Source organism: Microcaecilia unicolor, chromosome 5, assembly GCF_901765095.1.
Source record: "Microcaecilia unicolor chromosome 5, aMicUni1.1, whole genome shotgun sequence".
In the NCBI taxonomy this organism is placed as follows: Eukaryota; Metazoa; Chordata; class Amphibia; order Gymnophiona; family Siphonopidae; genus Microcaecilia; species Microcaecilia unicolor.
Window position 1 is genome coordinate 39,723,501 of NC_044035.1, and position 16,742 is coordinate 39,740,242.

At 45.9% G+C, this 16,742-nt stretch overlaps 1 protein-coding gene across 4 annotated transcripts in view; it reads left to right on the top strand.

Annotated features, from left to right (window-relative positions):
• The window catches only part of NT5C2 (5'-nucleotidase, cytosolic II), a 214,049-nt gene that overhangs the window by 12,738 nt on the left and 184,569 nt on the right, over window positions 1-16,742 (top strand). The window lies entirely within an intron of this gene.

Here is a 16,742-nt window from a genome sequence, read left to right on the forward strand (position 1 = left end):
CTCAGTTCTGTTCCAGGCTTCAGGCCCACGGCAGACTGGCGTCGGATGCCTTCCTCCTGGATTGGGGGGAAGGTCTGCTGTATGCTTATCCTCCCATACCTCTGGTGGGGAAGACTTTGTTGAAACTCAAGCAAGACCGAGGCACCATGATTCTGATTGCTCCCTTTTGGCCGCGTCAGATCTGGTTCCCTCTTCTTCTGGAGTTATCCTCCGAAGAACCGTGGAGATTGGAGTGTTTTCCGACCCTCATCACGCAGGACGACGGGGCTCTTCTGCATCCCAACCTCCAGTCCCTGGCTCTCACGGCCTGGATGTTGAGGGCGTAGACTTTGCCTCTTTGGGTCTGCCAGAGGGTGTCTCCCGCATCTTGCTTGCTTCCAGGAAAGGCTCCACTAAGAGAAGTTACTTCTTTCATTGGAGGAGGTTTGCCGTCTGGTGTGACAGCAAGGCCCTAGATCCTCGCTCTTGTCCTACACAGACCCTGCTTGAATACCTTCTGCACTTGTCTGAGTCTGGTCTCAAGACCAACTCCGTAAGGGTTCACCTTAGTGCAATCAGTGCATACCATTACCAAGTGGAAGGTAAGCCGATCTCAGGACAGCCTTTAGTTGTTCGCTTCATGAGAGGTTTGCTTTTGTCAAAGCCCCCTGTCAAGCCTCCTACAGTGTCATGGGATCTCAATGTCGTTCTCACCCAGCTGATGAAACCTCCTTTTGAGCCACTGAATTCCTGCCATCCGAAGTACTTGACCTGGAAGGTCATTTTCTTGGTGGCAGTTACTTCGGCTCGTAGAGTCAGCGAGCTTCAGGCCCTGGTAGCCCAGGCCCCTTACACCAAATTTCATCACAACAGAGTAGTCCTCCGCACTCACCCTAAGTTTCTGCCAAAGGTCGTGTCGGAGTTCCATCTGAACCAGTCAATTGTCTTGCCAACATTCTTTCCCCGTCCTCATTCCTGCCCTGCTGAACGTCAGCTGCACACATTGGACTGCAAGAGAGCATTGGCCTTCTACCTGGAGCGGACACAGCCCACCAGACAGTCCGCCCAATTGTTTGTTTCTTTTGACCCCAATAGGAGGGGAGTGGCTGTAGGGAAACGCACCATATCCAATTGGCTAGCAGATTGCATTTCCTTCACTTACGCCCAGGCGGGGCTGGCTCTTGAGGGTCATGTCACGGCTCATAATGTCAGAGCCATGGCTGCGTCGGTAGCCCACTTGAAGTCAGCCTCCATTGAAGAAATTTGCAAAGCTGCGACGTGGTCATCTGTCCACACATTCACATCTCATTACTGCCTGCAGCAGGATACCCGACGCGACAGTCGGTTCGGGCAGTCAGTTCTTCAGAACCTGTTTGGGCTTTAGGATCCAACTCCACCCCCCGAGGGCCCTGTTTGTTCTGTTCCAGGCTGCACTCTCAGTTAGTTGGTAAATTTTTTAGGTCAATCTCAGTTATGTCCTCGCCGTTGCGAGGTCCAATTGACCATGGTTGTTGTTTTGAGTGAGCCTGGGGGCTAGGGATACCCCATCAGTGAGAACAAGCAGCCTGCTTGTCCTCGGAGAAAGCGAATGCTACATACCTGTAGAAGGTATTCTCCGAGGACAGCAGGCTGATTGTTCTCACAAACCCGCCCGCCTCCCCTTTGGAGTTGTGTCTTCCCTTGAAGTGTATTGTCTTGCTACATACTGGACTGGCCGGCTCGAGCCGGTTTCGGGCGGGAAGACGGCCGCGCATGCGCGGTGCGCGCGGGGGCTAGCAAAGGACTTTGCTAGTGAAGTTTCCGATTGGAGGGGCTGCCGTGGACGTCACCCATCAGTGAGAACAATCAGCCTGCTGTCCTCGGAGAATACCTTCTACAGGTATGTAGCATTCGCTTTATCTTCACATAGAGGATGCAAATAGGTATTAAAGAGCAAAGCTGAAAGGGTTGAGCCTTAGTGCATTGCTTGTAATCGGATGCCGGGAGGATACAGTTCCCCCAACATGGATCTGTTGCTAATGCCCAGAAAAATAGTAAGAAAACCAGTGGTGTACAATGCCACCAATGTCCATGCGGCTCAATTGGCACAGTAAAATATAATTGACAGAATCAAATGCTGCTGTGACATCCAGAAAAAGTAGAAGGAAGGCTTTCCCTGGCAATTCCAAACCCCTGTATAAAAGTGAAAGGGAATGGGACTTGATATACTGCCTTTCTGTGGTTTTTGCAACTATATTCAAAGCGGGTTATGTGGAGGGGCATAATCTACTCGAAAGGGGTGCCGAAGTTTTCCTGAGGATGTCCTCGCAGGATGTCCTGGCGAAGGAGCAGGGAAAACCGTATTATCAAAACAAGATGGGCGTCCATCTTTCGTTTCGATAATACGGTCGGGGACAGCCAAATCACGAAATTTAGGTCGACCTTAGAGATGGTCATCCTTAGAGATGGTTGTCCCCGTTTTTCGGCAATAATGGAAACTGAGGATGCCCATATCAGAAACGACCAAATCCAAGCCATTTGGTTGTGGGAGGAGCCAGCATTTGTAGTGCACTGGTCCCTCTGACATGCCAGGACACCAACCGGGCACCCTAGGGGCCACTGCAGTGGACTTCAGAAATTGCTCCTAGGTGCATAGCTCCCTTGTGTGCTGAGCCCCACAACTGTACACCACTACCATAGCCCTAAGGGGTGAAGGGGGGCACCTAGATGTGGGTACAGTGGGTTTCTGGTGGGTTTTGAAGGGCTCACATTTACCACCACAAGTATAACAGGTTGGGGGGGGGGGGAATGGGCCTGGGTCCGCCTGCCTGAAGTGTACTGCACCCACTAAAACTACTCCAGGGACCTGCATACTGCTGTCATGGAGCTGGGTATGACATTTGAGGCTGGCAAAAAATATTTAAAACATTTTTTGGAGGGTGGGATGGTGGTTGGTGACCACTGGGGGAGTAAGGGGAGGTCATCCCCGATTTCCTCCAGTGGTCATCTGGTCAGTTTGGGCACCTTTTTGAGGCTTGGTCGTAAGAAAAAATGGACCAAGTAAAGTCACCCAAGTGCTCATCAGGGACACCCTTCTTTTTTCCATTATCGGTTGAGGACGCCCATGTGTTAGGCATTCCCCAGTCCCGCCTTCGCTATGCTTCTGACATGCCCCCGTGAACTTTGGTCATCCCCGCGACGGAAAGCAGTTGAGGACGGCCAAAATCGGCTTTCGATTATGCCGATTTGGGCGACCCTGGGAGAAGGATGGCCATCTCCCGATTTGTGTCGAAAAATGGGCACCTTTCTCTTTCGAAAATAAGCTTGATATTATATATAGGCGTTTATTTGTACCTGGGGCAATGGAGGGTTAAGTGACTTGCCCAGAGGCCACTCTCCAATCTTCAGGTACTATGGGCGATTTTAATGACAGATTACATATTACTAACAGCTGGCCTCAGCAATTTCATGTTTGAGTTCTTTGAGTATCCTTGGACGTATGCCATCTGGTCCAGGTGATCAACAAAAGATGCAAAAGCATACTAGACGAAAATGCACCCTTGCGAACAAGAACCATGCGCAAGCATAACTCGATACCACGGTTCAACGACGAACTGAAAAAACTAAAAACGTACTCCAGGAAACTCGACGAGCATGGAAGAAAACAAAAGATGAACACACACTAAATACTTGGAAACTAACTCAAAGAAATACAAATACGCAATAAAGCAGGCCAAAAGATCATACTATAATAAAATAGGGACAGGTTTTAAAGACACAAAGAAACTATACCAACTCGTAAACAAACTCCTAGACACCAACTTGGTCACCACAACAAATACAGACATCCCATCTGCTGATAAACTTTCTAAGCATTTCAATGAAAAAATTATAAACTTTCGCAATTCACTACCTCAAGACACCACTGACATCGAACTTTTCCTCAATGAGCTGGACCCCGCTACTGAAGGATACCTGGCCGACTGGATGTGGCTGAACTTTGCCCTCCTTACTGCTGAAACAGTCACCTAGGCGATTAACAAGTTCTCCAGCACCCACTGCAAACTAGATACCTGTCCCAACTATCTAATGAAATCCGCCCCTGGCCGCTTCATAGGGGACCTCACATCCCACCTAAACTACATGCTTCAGCAAGGTCTCTTCCCCAAGAAAAATGGAAATATTCTACTCACCCCGATACCAAAAGACACAAAGAAAAAAATGAAATTAAATCTCCAACTACCACCCAGTAGCAACGATCCCGTTAGTAGTCAAACTGATGGAAAGCATGGTTACCAAGCAACTTACAGATTACATATACAAATTCTCAATACTATATGAATCACAGTCAGGCTTTCGCCCCCTTCACAGCACTGAAACAGTACCTCTCACTCTCCTAGCCAAATTCAAGCAGGAAATAGCAACTGGCAAGAACATTCTCCTTCTCCAATTTGACATGTCTAGCGCATTTGACATGGTAAATCATAATATACTAATAAGATTACTAGATAAGTTCGGGATTGGTGGAAACGTACTTAGCTGGATCAAGGGCTTCCTAACCACAAGATCCTATTAAGTAAAATCAAACTCTTGCATATCACTATCGTGGAAAGCAGACTGTGGAGTACCACAAGGATCACCCCTATCACTGATCTTCTTCAACCTAACGATGACCTCATTAGCCAAATCCTTAGCCACCCAAAGCCTTAACCCTTTTATATAAGCAGATGATGTCATAGTGTGCATTCCGTACAAATCCAATCTGTCTGAAAGTACCAACGAAATCAAGCTCAGCCTAAACATCATGGTCTCATGGGCAAATGCATTCAAACTAAAACTCAACAAAGAAAAAACACACTGCCTCATCCTCTCATCCCAACATAACACGGACAACCCTACAATTATCAACACCCCAGACTACACCCTTCCTATCTAGACAGCCTGAAAATCCTCGGCATCACAATAAACCGTAACTTAACGCTAGAGTCAAGTGGCGTCCACAACTAAGAAAATGTTCCACTCTATGTGGAAACTCAAATGCTTGAAGCAGTTCTTCCAGTGGGAAACATTTCGCAACCCGGTACAATCAATCGTACTAAGCCACGCTGACTATTGTAATGGAATTTATGCGGGATGCAAGGAACAGACCTTAAAGAAACTTCAGACCGCTCAAAACACGGCAGCCAGGCTCATATTTGGAAAAACACGATTCGAAAGCACAAAATCCCTCCGCAAAAAATTGCATTGGCTCCCAATCAAAGAATGCATTGCCTTCAAAATCTGCACCCTGGTTCACAAAATTGTATACAGTGAAGCCCCAGGTTACATGACAGACTTGATTGATGTACCAACTAGTAACACATCCGAATCAACACGAACGTACCTAAATCTGTACTACCCAAGCTGCAAAGGACTCAAATACAAATCAACTTACGCGTCCAGTTTTTCCTTCATAAGCACACAACTGTGGAACGCATTACCAAAAGCCTTGAAAATTACAAACGACCACCTAAACTTCCGGAAAGCACTAAAAACTAACCTGTTTAAAAAGGCATACCCTACCGACCCAACCTAAATGTCTAACCCCTGCAACACAACAAAACTAAAGCATGTAATGGACATAACTCAACCCTTCTGCACTACGACTCCCATTTGTGGCTGTGCCACACAAACTTTATCTTACCATAGCATCACTTTGTATTTGTTCTGCAAACGCCTCTCCGGTATCATGTAAGCCACATTGAGCCTACAAATATGCGGGAAAATGTGGGATAGAAATGTAATAAATAAATAAAGTAAATTTTTCAATTTGGCTCAGTAGATCTTCCAGGTTCACCAAGATTTCTTTCAGTTCCACCGCATTATCATCCGGTACAGACAGATCTCTTACATCTTATTCCGTAAAGATAGAAGCAAACAATTCATTCAGTTTTTCCACTATGGCTTTGTCTTTCCTGAGTGCCCCTTTTGCTTCTTCTGCTTCTGATGTACCTGAAAAAGTTGTTAGTGTGAGTTTTAACCTCTGCAGCAAATTTCTTTTCATAGTCTCTTTTTGCCTTCTTTATTAATGCTTTGCATCTGACTTGCCTGTGCTTATGTTGCTGCTTACTTTCTTCATTTGGGTCCTTTTACCATTCTTCAAAGGACAATCTTTTGGCTGTAATGGCCTCTTTTACTTCACCTTTTAACCATGTTGGCTGTTGTTTTGGAGTGGAGGAGTAGCCTAGTGGTTAGTGCAGCAGACTTTGATCCTGGGGAACTGGGTTCGATTCCCACTGCAGCTCCTTGTGACTGTGTGCAAGTCACTTAACCCTCCATTGCCCCAGCTACAAAATAAGTACCTGTATATATGTAAACCGCTTTGAATGTAGTTGCAAATTACCACAGAAAGGCAGTATATCAAGTCCAATTTCCCCTTTCTTTCCACCTTTGCAAATACATGGAATGCATCTGGACTGGGTTTCCAAGATGGTATTTTTGAATAATGTCCACGCCTGATTTAGTGCCCTAACCTTAGCGGCCAATCCTTTTAGTTTCTTTTTAACCATTTTCCTCATTTTATTACTAGTAAAAAGGGCCCGTTTCTGAGAAATGAAACGGGCACTAGCAAGGTTTTCCTCGGAGTGTATATGTTTGAGAGAGTGTGTGTGAGATTGACTGTGCGAGAGAGAGGGAATGAGAATCAGAGTGTGTGCCAGGGGCCCATCACTCCCTCCTCCCTCCCAGTTGCAGGGTCCCCCTCCCCCCCTGCCTCCAAGTTCCAGGGTCATCCCCTCCCTCCCTCCCAGTTTCAGGGTCGTCCCCCCTCCCAGTCCCAGGGTCCGTCTGAGTTTCAGGGTCCCCCCACCCTCCGTCCCTCAGAGTTTCAGAGTCCCCACCCTCCCAGTTCCAGGGCCACCTTCCCTCCCAGTTGAAACATCTGTAGCCTTGTTTCTGATGGAGCAACAATTTAAAAACGACAATGTGGAGCAGCAGCTGCTAGGTTTGTTTGGTTTAGAGTGTATGGCAATGACTGCAGCGTGGGTGAGTAAAGGCAAGCTCCTAAGAGTCTGGGAGGAGTTAATTGTTTTAGTTGCAAGGAGCTGTGCACCCCAGCTGACCTTGTTAATCACCCAGGGCAGAGTTCAGGGCAGAGTTAATTGCTTTACTACCACTCCAGGTGCCTGAGAAAACAATTATCTCCCTCAGCTATTTCTCTCTGCTTGTTTTACGACTCTTTTCCTTTGTGTACTTGCTAAACTGGATATCTATGCCACCTCAAGTTTCCGGCTGGAGGCTTCAATTAGAACGTTGGAGGTGCCTTTTATATGTAGAGATAGTCGCCCTTTCCAAAATTAAATGCAGCTACAGTAGATTTCCCTTGCGGGTTCATACCATATAGTAGCTCAAACTTGATCATGTTATGATCACTGTTTCCCAGGGGACCCAACACCACCACTTTTCACACTATACCCTGCATGCCACAAAGGACCAGATCCAAAATGACTCCCTCTGTCATCGGTTCCTGGACCAGTTGCTCCAAGAAGCAGTCATTTATTACATCTAGAAATTTTATCTCCCTGGCACTCTCTTGATGTATCATTTATCCAGTCAATATCGGGGTAATTGAAATCACCCATTATTATAGCGTTGCCCAATTTCCCAGCATTCCTAATCTTTGTAAACATTTCTTTGTTCATCTGTTTGTTCTGTCCTGGTGGACGGTAGTACAACCCTACAAGAATACTCCTTCCCTTCACACATGGAATTTCTATCCATAATGATTCCATGTTGCTATCTGTGTATGTCGAATGTTTATTTTATTTGACTCAATTCCCTTAACATATAGCACAATCCCCCTCCAATTTTATCCTCTCTTTCATTGTGATACAATTTGTACCCTGCTAACACAGTGTCTCATTGATTGTCCTCCAAGTCTCTGAGATGCCTGTTATATGTACCTCATCATTTAGTGCTATATACTCTAACTCTCCCATCTTATTTTTTAGGCTTTTAGCATTTGTATATAGGCACTTCAAATTGTGATTTTTCCTTTGATCTACAAACTGCTTAGAAGTTGAAGGTCATTAAGCACACCTGGCTTGCTTTCAACATTGTTGAAACCTCTCTACTGGGATTCCCTAAATGTCCTGTTTCAATAGTTTCCTTTAAGGATACTGTACACCAAACCATGTGCTCCTGGGCGACTGTTGGATCCCCCCCGCCCCCAATTCTAGTTTAACAGCTGCTCTATCTCCTTTTTAAATGTTAGCTCCATCAATCTGGTTCCATCCCGGTTAAGGTGGAGCCCATCCTTTCAGAACTGTCTCCCCCTTTCCCAGAATGTCTCCCAGTTCCTAACAAAACTAAATCCCTCATCCCTGCACCATCATCTCAACCATGCATTGAGACTTTGCCTGCCTTTTGGGTCCTGTGCGTGGAACGGAAACCATCTCGGTGATCTGGACTTCAGCTTTCTACTTGAGAGCCTAAATTTGGCTTACAGAACCTCCCTCCCACATTTTCCTGTCATTGGTACCCACATGTACCAAGACAGCCAGCTCCTCCCCAGCACGATCTAAAATACTGTCAAGATGACGCGTGAAGTCTGCCACCTTCGCACCAGGCAGGCAAGTAACCATGTGATCCTCATATCCACTAGCCACCCAGTTATCTATATGCCTAATCAAATCACCAACTTCAATAGTTGTCCTAACCCTTCCCTCCTGGGCAGAAGCTCCTGGAGACACATCCTCAGTGTGAGAGGATATTGTATCCCCTGGTGGGCAGGTCCTGGCTACAGTGTTACATCCTACTTTACCAGGGTGATGTTCTCCTTTTAAGGGGGAGTTATTTTAGATCTAGTCCTTAGTGGAATGCAGGGCATGGTACAAGAGGTAATGGTGTTGGGTCCGCTGGGAAACAGTGATCATAATATGATCACATTTGAGCCGATATCTGGAGTGAAGTCAGTAAAGAAATCTACTGTAACTTTTAATTTACAAAATTAGGAAAATGGTTAAAAAGAAGCTGAAAGGGTAGTTTAAAAATACCACTGATGTATTCCACGTATTAACAAAGGTGGAAAGAAGAGCAAATGACAGCCAGCGTGGTTAAAAGGTGACATGAAAGGAGGCGATTAGAGCCAAAAGAGCATCCTTCAAAGAATGGAGAAAGGATGCGAATGAAGAAAATAAGAAGCAACATAAGCACTGTGAAGCTAGTTGCAGAGCATTGATAAAGAAGGCTGAAAGAGAATATGAAGAAAAGCTCTTAGTAATGCCTTTTTCCTTAGTGTATGCAGCAGATGAATCCAAGAACTGGTGGGTTGTGTCCATCTACCAGCAGGTGGAGATAGAGATTACAAAGCTGAAGGCAGTGATACCAGACGGCCAGCTCCTCCATCACCTCAGTACATCTCTATCTCCAGCAGGTGGTTGATGGCACTTCAGCAGCTCCTGGATTTGTCTGTTGGGGATACTCCTGGGTCCTGTGGGCCAGTTGAGTTTAGGGGTGTCTAGCTGGTGGTGCCGACTTTGGGGGCATACTCAGTCTTCTGGGCCCCTGCTTCACCCTTTCCCCCCTTGCCTCCTGGTCTTTAGAGCTATAGCCTTCCTCACCAGTAAAAAGAAAACAAACAAAAAAAAAAACACCCAAGAGAGCTCCTTTGCTTTCATTTGGTGTTAAAAACAAAACAAAACAGATGAAACAGAAGATTTCTGACATGACCGGGCAGGACAGGGTTTCCCTGTCTTAGTGCTGTGCTTTCAGTCTGTGTGCCGGTTAGGCAGCAGGCTGCTGCATCTGTGGGACTCTGCTTTTCCTCTGGAGACACCTGCTGTTTGGTGGGTCCCTGCCTTTCTGTTTCGGCGCAGGGGTACCGTGCTTTAATATGGGCGACGCTGGCGTTTGAAAGCTGTGCCCTCTGCGGTAGCAGGTGCTGTGCAGCGGGATTCTGTGTGGTGGCGTGTTTGAAAGCTGGGGGGGGGGGGAAGTGCTGAAGTTCCCCTTCTCCGAGCAGCCTTTTCCCGCGCTAAAATGGCGGGAATGTGCGCCATTTTGCTGGCGTGGCCCTATTTTCTCCTGATATCAGCTCTGATCCTTTCCCGCCCTGCGGCCTTGATGTGGGCAGGGGGGAGGGGTGGCTTCTCCTAAAGGACCTTGTGTTCCATTAGAGACTGCTGGTCCAGGGGATTCCCCTTTATTTTCTCCAGCCTTTGGTTTCCTTTACTAAAGTCACTGTTGAGTCAGAAACTGTTTGCGTGTAGCTGGGGCAGTGGCACAAACTCTTCTCAAACTGCCCCCACTATGCAAGGGGATCCAAGGAAAGAACAGAATTACTTTAAGCTGTTTCTATATCTTCTGAGCAGGATCGCCTCTGCTCTGGGACCCTTAATTTGAACTTGGCCTCAGTAGCCCTTTTCGTGATTGGGGGAGGTTTTATGCCCATCTCGGGCAGATGGGTTCTAGAGGGCTAAGTTTTCCAGAAGGAATCTGATGGTCCTGTGACATGCCTTGTTATTTTCGGGATGCACGTCAGCCACTGGGGGCTTCTTTGGGATTCACTTATCTTGATTGGTTTGTTAACTTTCTGTGATGTCTTGTACCGTTGCTGCTGGACTGGAACATTGATTTTAATCACAGAATCACTATTGCACGAGGGTGAAGAGGCCAGCAGCAACGGTACAAGACTCATCACAGAAAGTTAACAAAACAGCCAAGATAATCCAGAAATCCATCTACCTATTACTAACATTATAACTGACCGCAGAACACTTTTATTTATTTATTTATTTATTGTATTTGTATCCCACATTTTCTCACCTTTTTGCAGGCTCAATGTGGCTTACAATGTATCGCTCTTGGTGGATAATAGAACAGAAAATAGATAATTAGTGTTACATAAAGATCATACATGACATAGTAGAAGTTAAACAGTCTTACAATGTATCGTTCTTGGTGGATAATAGATCGGAAAATAGACAGTTTTACGAAAAGATCGAGCATAACATAATAAGAAATAAGAACAATCAGATATTTATTTATTTATATCAAAAACTGTTCCGATTATGGGTAATATGGAGATGAGTTACATTTACACTTGTTGGTCTTTGTGGTATGCCTTATTGAAGAGGTGGATCTTCAGAGATTTGTGGAAATTAGGTAGTTCATGAATAGTTTTTAAGTTGCGCGGCAGTGCGTTCCATAGCTGTGTGCTCAGGTAAGAAAAGTTTGACGCATGCGTTAGTTTATATTTTAGGCCTTTGCAACTGGGGAAGTGAAGGTTAAGGAACGTGCGGGATGATCTTTTAGCGTTCCTGGGTGGCAAGTCTATCAGGTCTGACATGTAGGCTGGGGCATCTCCGTGAATGATTTTATGGACTAGGGAACATATCTTGAACGCAATACGTTCTTTAAGTGGAAGCCAGTGTAGCTTTTCCCTTAGGGGTTTAGCGCTTTCATATTTTGTTTTTCCGAATATGAATCTGGCTGTGGTGTTCTGGGCGGTTTGAAGTTTCTTGATGATTTGCTCTTTACAGCCAGCGTATAGTGCATTACAGTAATCTAGGTGACTAAGCACTATTGACTGTACCAAGTTGCAAAAAATAGTCCTAGGGAAAAAAGGATACTCTTTTTAGCTTTCACAATGAATGACACATCTTCTTGGTTGTATTTTTCACTTGGTTTTCAAGTGTAAGATGCCAATCAGTGGTGACTCCAAGAATTTTCAGGGTGTCCGAAACGGGGAGGGACAGGTTTGGTGTGTTTATGGTGGTGATTTTGGTTGTGTTATGTTGCGAAGCTATTGTGGTTTAATGTGACAGGCTGGTAGGCAGGGTCAGTGCTGTGATGGTTGGATTCTGCTGGCTGACTCCGTAGCATATGGTTATATGGCACAACAGCAAATTCTGAGCACTGCATATTAAAAATTATATATATATATATATATATATATATATATAATACATTATATAAGATACAGGAGCATATACTGGTGGAATTATTGCAATTATTGATTTACTTGCGCCAGCTTAAATAGAAGGGACCCCTAATTGTTGCAGTAATTAAATTTTAACTGCAAAAAGGAGATAAGGAGGGCTAAGAAGGACTTCGAAAAAAAATTAGCGTTAGAAGCGAAAACACATAGCAAAAGGTTTTTTAGGTATATTAAAAGCAGGAAGCCGGCTAAAGAATCGGTAGGGCCGCTGGACGACTGTGGTGTTAAAGGGGCGATCAGGGAATACAAAGCTGTAGCGGAGAAATTAAATGAATTCTTTGCTTCGGTATTCACTGAGGAGGATTTGGGAGGGATACCGGTGCCGGAAAAGGTATTTGAAACAGACGAGTCAGAAAGACTAAATGATTTCTCTGTGAACTTGGAGGATGTAATGGGGCAGTTCTGCAAACTGAAAAGTAGTAAATCACCGGGACCGGATGGTATTCATCCCAGAGTATTAATAGAGCTGAAAAATGAACTTGTGGAGCTAGCTGCTGTTAGTAATATGCAATTTATCCCTAAAATCAGGTATGGTACTGGAAGATTGGAGGGTGGCCAATGTAACGCCGATTTTTAAAAAGGGTTCCAGAGGAGATCCGGGAAATTATAGACCGGTGAGTCTGACGTCGGTGCCTGGAAAAATGGTGGAGGCTATTATTAAGAATAAAATTACAGAGCACATACAAAAGCATGGGCTACTGAGACAAAGTCAGCACGGATTTAGTGAAGGGAAGTCTTGCCTCACAAATCTACTGCATTTTTTCGAGGGGGTGAACAAACATGTGGACAAAGGGGAGCCGGTGGATATTGTATATCTAGATTTTCAGAAGGCGTTTGACAAAGTGCCTCATGAAAGACTCCAAAGGAAACTGGAGAGTCATGGGATCGGAGGCAGTGTATTATTATGGATTAAGAGCTGGTTAAAAGATAGGAAGCAGAGAGTAGGGTTGAATGGTCATTATTCTCGATGGAGAAGGGTAGTTAGTGAGGTCCCTCAGGGGTCTGGGCTGGGACCGCTGCTTTTTAACATATTTATAAATGACCTTGAGATGGGAGTAACTAGTAAGGTAATTAAATTCGCAGATGATACAAAGTTATCCAAGGTCGTCTCGTCACGGGAGGAGTGTGATAGATTACAAGAAGACCTTGTGAGACTGGGGGATTGGGCGTCCAAATGGCAGATGAAGTTCAACGTTGACAAGTGCAAAGTGATGCATGTGGGAAGGAGGAACCCGAATTACGGCTATGTCATGCAAGGTTCCGCTTTAGGAGTTACGGACCGAGAAAGGGATCTGGGAGTCATCGTGGATAGGGCGTTGAAATCTTCAGCTCAATGTGCTGCGGTGGCTAAAAAAGCAAACAATGTTGAGTATTATTAGAAAAGGGATGGAAAACAAGCATGAAGATGTTATAATGCCATTATATCGCTCCATGGTGCGACCGCACCTGGAGTACTATATTCAGTTCTGGTCGCCTCATCTCAAAAAAGATATAAAGGAATTGGAGAAGGTGCAGAGAAGGGCGACAAAAATGATAAAAGGGATGGGACGACTACCCTATGAGGATAGGTTAAGAAGACTAGGACTCTTTAGCCTGGAGAAAAGGCGGCTGAGGGGTGATATGATAGAGGTCTACAAAATAATGAGTGGGATAGAGTGGACAGATGTGAAGTGTTTGTTTACGCTTTCTAACAATAATAGAACCAGGGGACACAAGATGAAATTAGAATGTGGTAGGTTTAAAACAAATCGGAGAAAGTTTTTCTTTACTCAGCGTGTAGTTAGACTCTGGAACTCATTGCCGGAGAAGGTAGTGATGACAGCTGGCCTTGCTGATTTTAAAGGGGGTCTGGACAGATTCCTGAAGGAAAAGTCAATTGATCGTTATTAAATTTTGGGTTTTTGCCAGGTTCTTGGGGCCTGGATTGGCCGCTGTCAGAGACAGAGTGCTGGGCTCGATGGACCTTTGGTCTTTTCCCAGTGTGGCAGTGCTTATGTACTTGTACTTATGTAGACCCTTGACCATTCTTCTAACTTTTGGAGATTCCTTCTGATCGTTTCTACTCCCTCCAGGGTATCCACTCTATTGGCTATCTTCGTGTCATCCGCAAAAAGGCAAATCTTTCCTTCCAACGCCTTCAGCAATATCTCTCACAAATATATTAAACAGAATAGGCCCCAGCACCAACCCCTGAGGAACTCCACTGCTCACCTTCCTTTCCTCCGAGCGAATTCCATTTACCACTACCCTCTGCCACCTGTCGGTCAACCAGTTTCTGACAGGTGGCAGTCATGAATCATGACTGCCTGAATACCACCCCTTCCAAAGCAATCCTCTAACCACATCATGGTTTTAAATATTAAACTTTGAGTAGTTTAATGGTTAGTGCAGCAGGCTTTGATCGATTTCCACTGTTGCTCCTTGTGACTTGAGGCAAGGCACTGAACCCTGCATTGCCCCAGTTATAAAAACTTAGATTGTGAGTCCTTCTTGGGACAGAGAAAGTACTTATACATAATGTGTATAGCACTGTATACGTCTATAACGCCATAGAAATGATTGCTATTAGTAGTAGCTTGTTCTCCATTTATATACTTAATATGGGCAATTTTTAAACGTCAATGACCTGGGTAAATGGGGTATTTCAAAATTACCCATTCTGCAGGTAAAAGTAGATGCTGATGTTTGTCTGCATTTAAGGAGCTGCATCCCCCTCTAGGAACTGCCACCCCTAAGTGACCATCTAGTCTTCCTGATGGTTATGCTGGCTCTACTTATGTGTTTAATGTTTAACTTACCTGAGGGCTTCATCTACTCATCCCTGACAACCCAAGTTTAGATCAGTTTATTAATTTTCCAGATCAACCATTAAGCATGTGGTAATTATTATGTGGAAATGATCTTAGTTTAAAGCTTACCTATAGTCTTCTTTAACTTGGTGATCTCCCTTCATCTGTCAATGAGGTCCCCTTTAGAGAATGACATGGGGATGGGGGTCCCATGTTAAAACAATGGTAGCAGAAAAAAAAATGTGTGTGTTTATCGCAGTTACGGGAGCAAAACCTTTTACAGCCCAGCAGGAACAGTAAAAAGCTTTGCTCCCGAGCTTAAAAAAAATGCATTTGCTGGTCCCGCATGCCACATCCCCCTGTCTGCCTGTCTTTCTTCCCTCTCTGCCGGTCCTGCCTTCTGATGCAACTTTCTGTTTAGCAAAAACAGGAAATTGCATTAGAAGGCAGGACCTGGCAGAGAAAAGGCCCCAGAGCAGGCGTGTGGAGATCGCCGTCAGCTGCATGAGAGTGCTACTGTGGTGGGAGAGGAGGCGAGGAATACACAGTGCTGGACTTGCAGGGGGAAGGAGTTGCTGGAGGGGCGGGAGGGGGGCTGCTGGACCCGCAGGTGGAAGGGTGTGCTGGAAATGTGGGAAGGGGCTGCTGGACCATGGGGGGGGTGTGAGGGGAGTGAGGGAGGGAAGGGCGAGAGGCACTGGATCCATGGGGGGGCTGCAGGGAAGGGAGAGAGGTGCTGGACCCATGGGGGGCTGGAGGGGAGAGAGGTGCTGGACCCGTGGAGGCTGGAGGGAAGGGAGAGAGGTGCTGGACCCGTGGAGGCTGGAGGGAAGGGAGAGAGGTGCTGGACCCATGGAGGCTGGAGGGAAGGGAGAGAGGTGCTAGACCCATGGGAAGGGCTGGAGGGAAGGGAGAGAGGTGCTAGACCCATGGGAAGGGCTGGAGGACAGGGAGAGAGGCACTTGACCCATGGGAGAGGGCCTTCTGGAGGAAAGGTAGAAGGATGCTGGGCCCTTGGGGGGCTGCTGGAGGGAAGGGAGAGGGTTGCTGGACCTGCATGGGGGAAGGGATAGAAGGGAAGGGGAAGAGATGCTGAACCAAAGGGATAAAGGAAGAGGGAGTGAAATACTGACCACACAGCAGAGGGAGGGCGGAGACACATTGGTGAGGGGAGAAGCTGGATAAAGGGAGGTATATAGAAACAGAGGAGAGATGATGGGCATGGTGGGGATCATAGGAATAGGAACTCAAAGGGGAGATATTGCATGCATAGAATATGGTCACAGAGTGGCAATGCCTGGCATGGGAGGGGTTATATAAATACGGAAGATGATAGAAATGGAACACAGAAGGGAGAAGATGAACTGGGGGGGGGGGGCATAAGGACACAGAGGAGTGATACTGGACACAGATGGAGAGGATAGGGACATAGAGTGGTGATGATGAATGCGGGGATATGGACACAGATGCTGTACAGGGAAGTCCAGGGGACACAGAGAAGAGATATGCTGAACATGGGGGAAGATTAGTACACAGCGATAGAAGATGGATGGTGTGCATGGAGAAAGGTCAAATGGGCAGGAGACCCTGGAGAGTGAGTTAAGAGCAGACAGAGGAAAACAGAAATCAAAGCCTGGGGCCAACATGATTTGAAAAATAAAATGACCAGACAACAGAAGGTAGAAAAAATAATTTTATTTTCTATTTTGTGATTAGAATGTCATATTTGAAATGTGTATCCTGCCAGAGCTGGTGCTAGAATGGCTGGGGCCCAGGGCAGAAATTTGAGAGGGGACCCTATCAGGCAGTGAGGCATATTTTCAAAGCACTTTGGGAGGCTAAGTTCCATAGGTTTCTATGGAACTTTGGGAGGCTAAGTGCTTTGAAAATGAGCCTCAATGTCACCTTCAGCTTCCAGCAGGCTTAGGGCTGTCTTTGGCCAGGGAGTAGTTGTCCTAGTTGCACTCGTCTACACCATCCCTGGCATGTGTCATCTTTATATTTTGCATGGTGGAGGA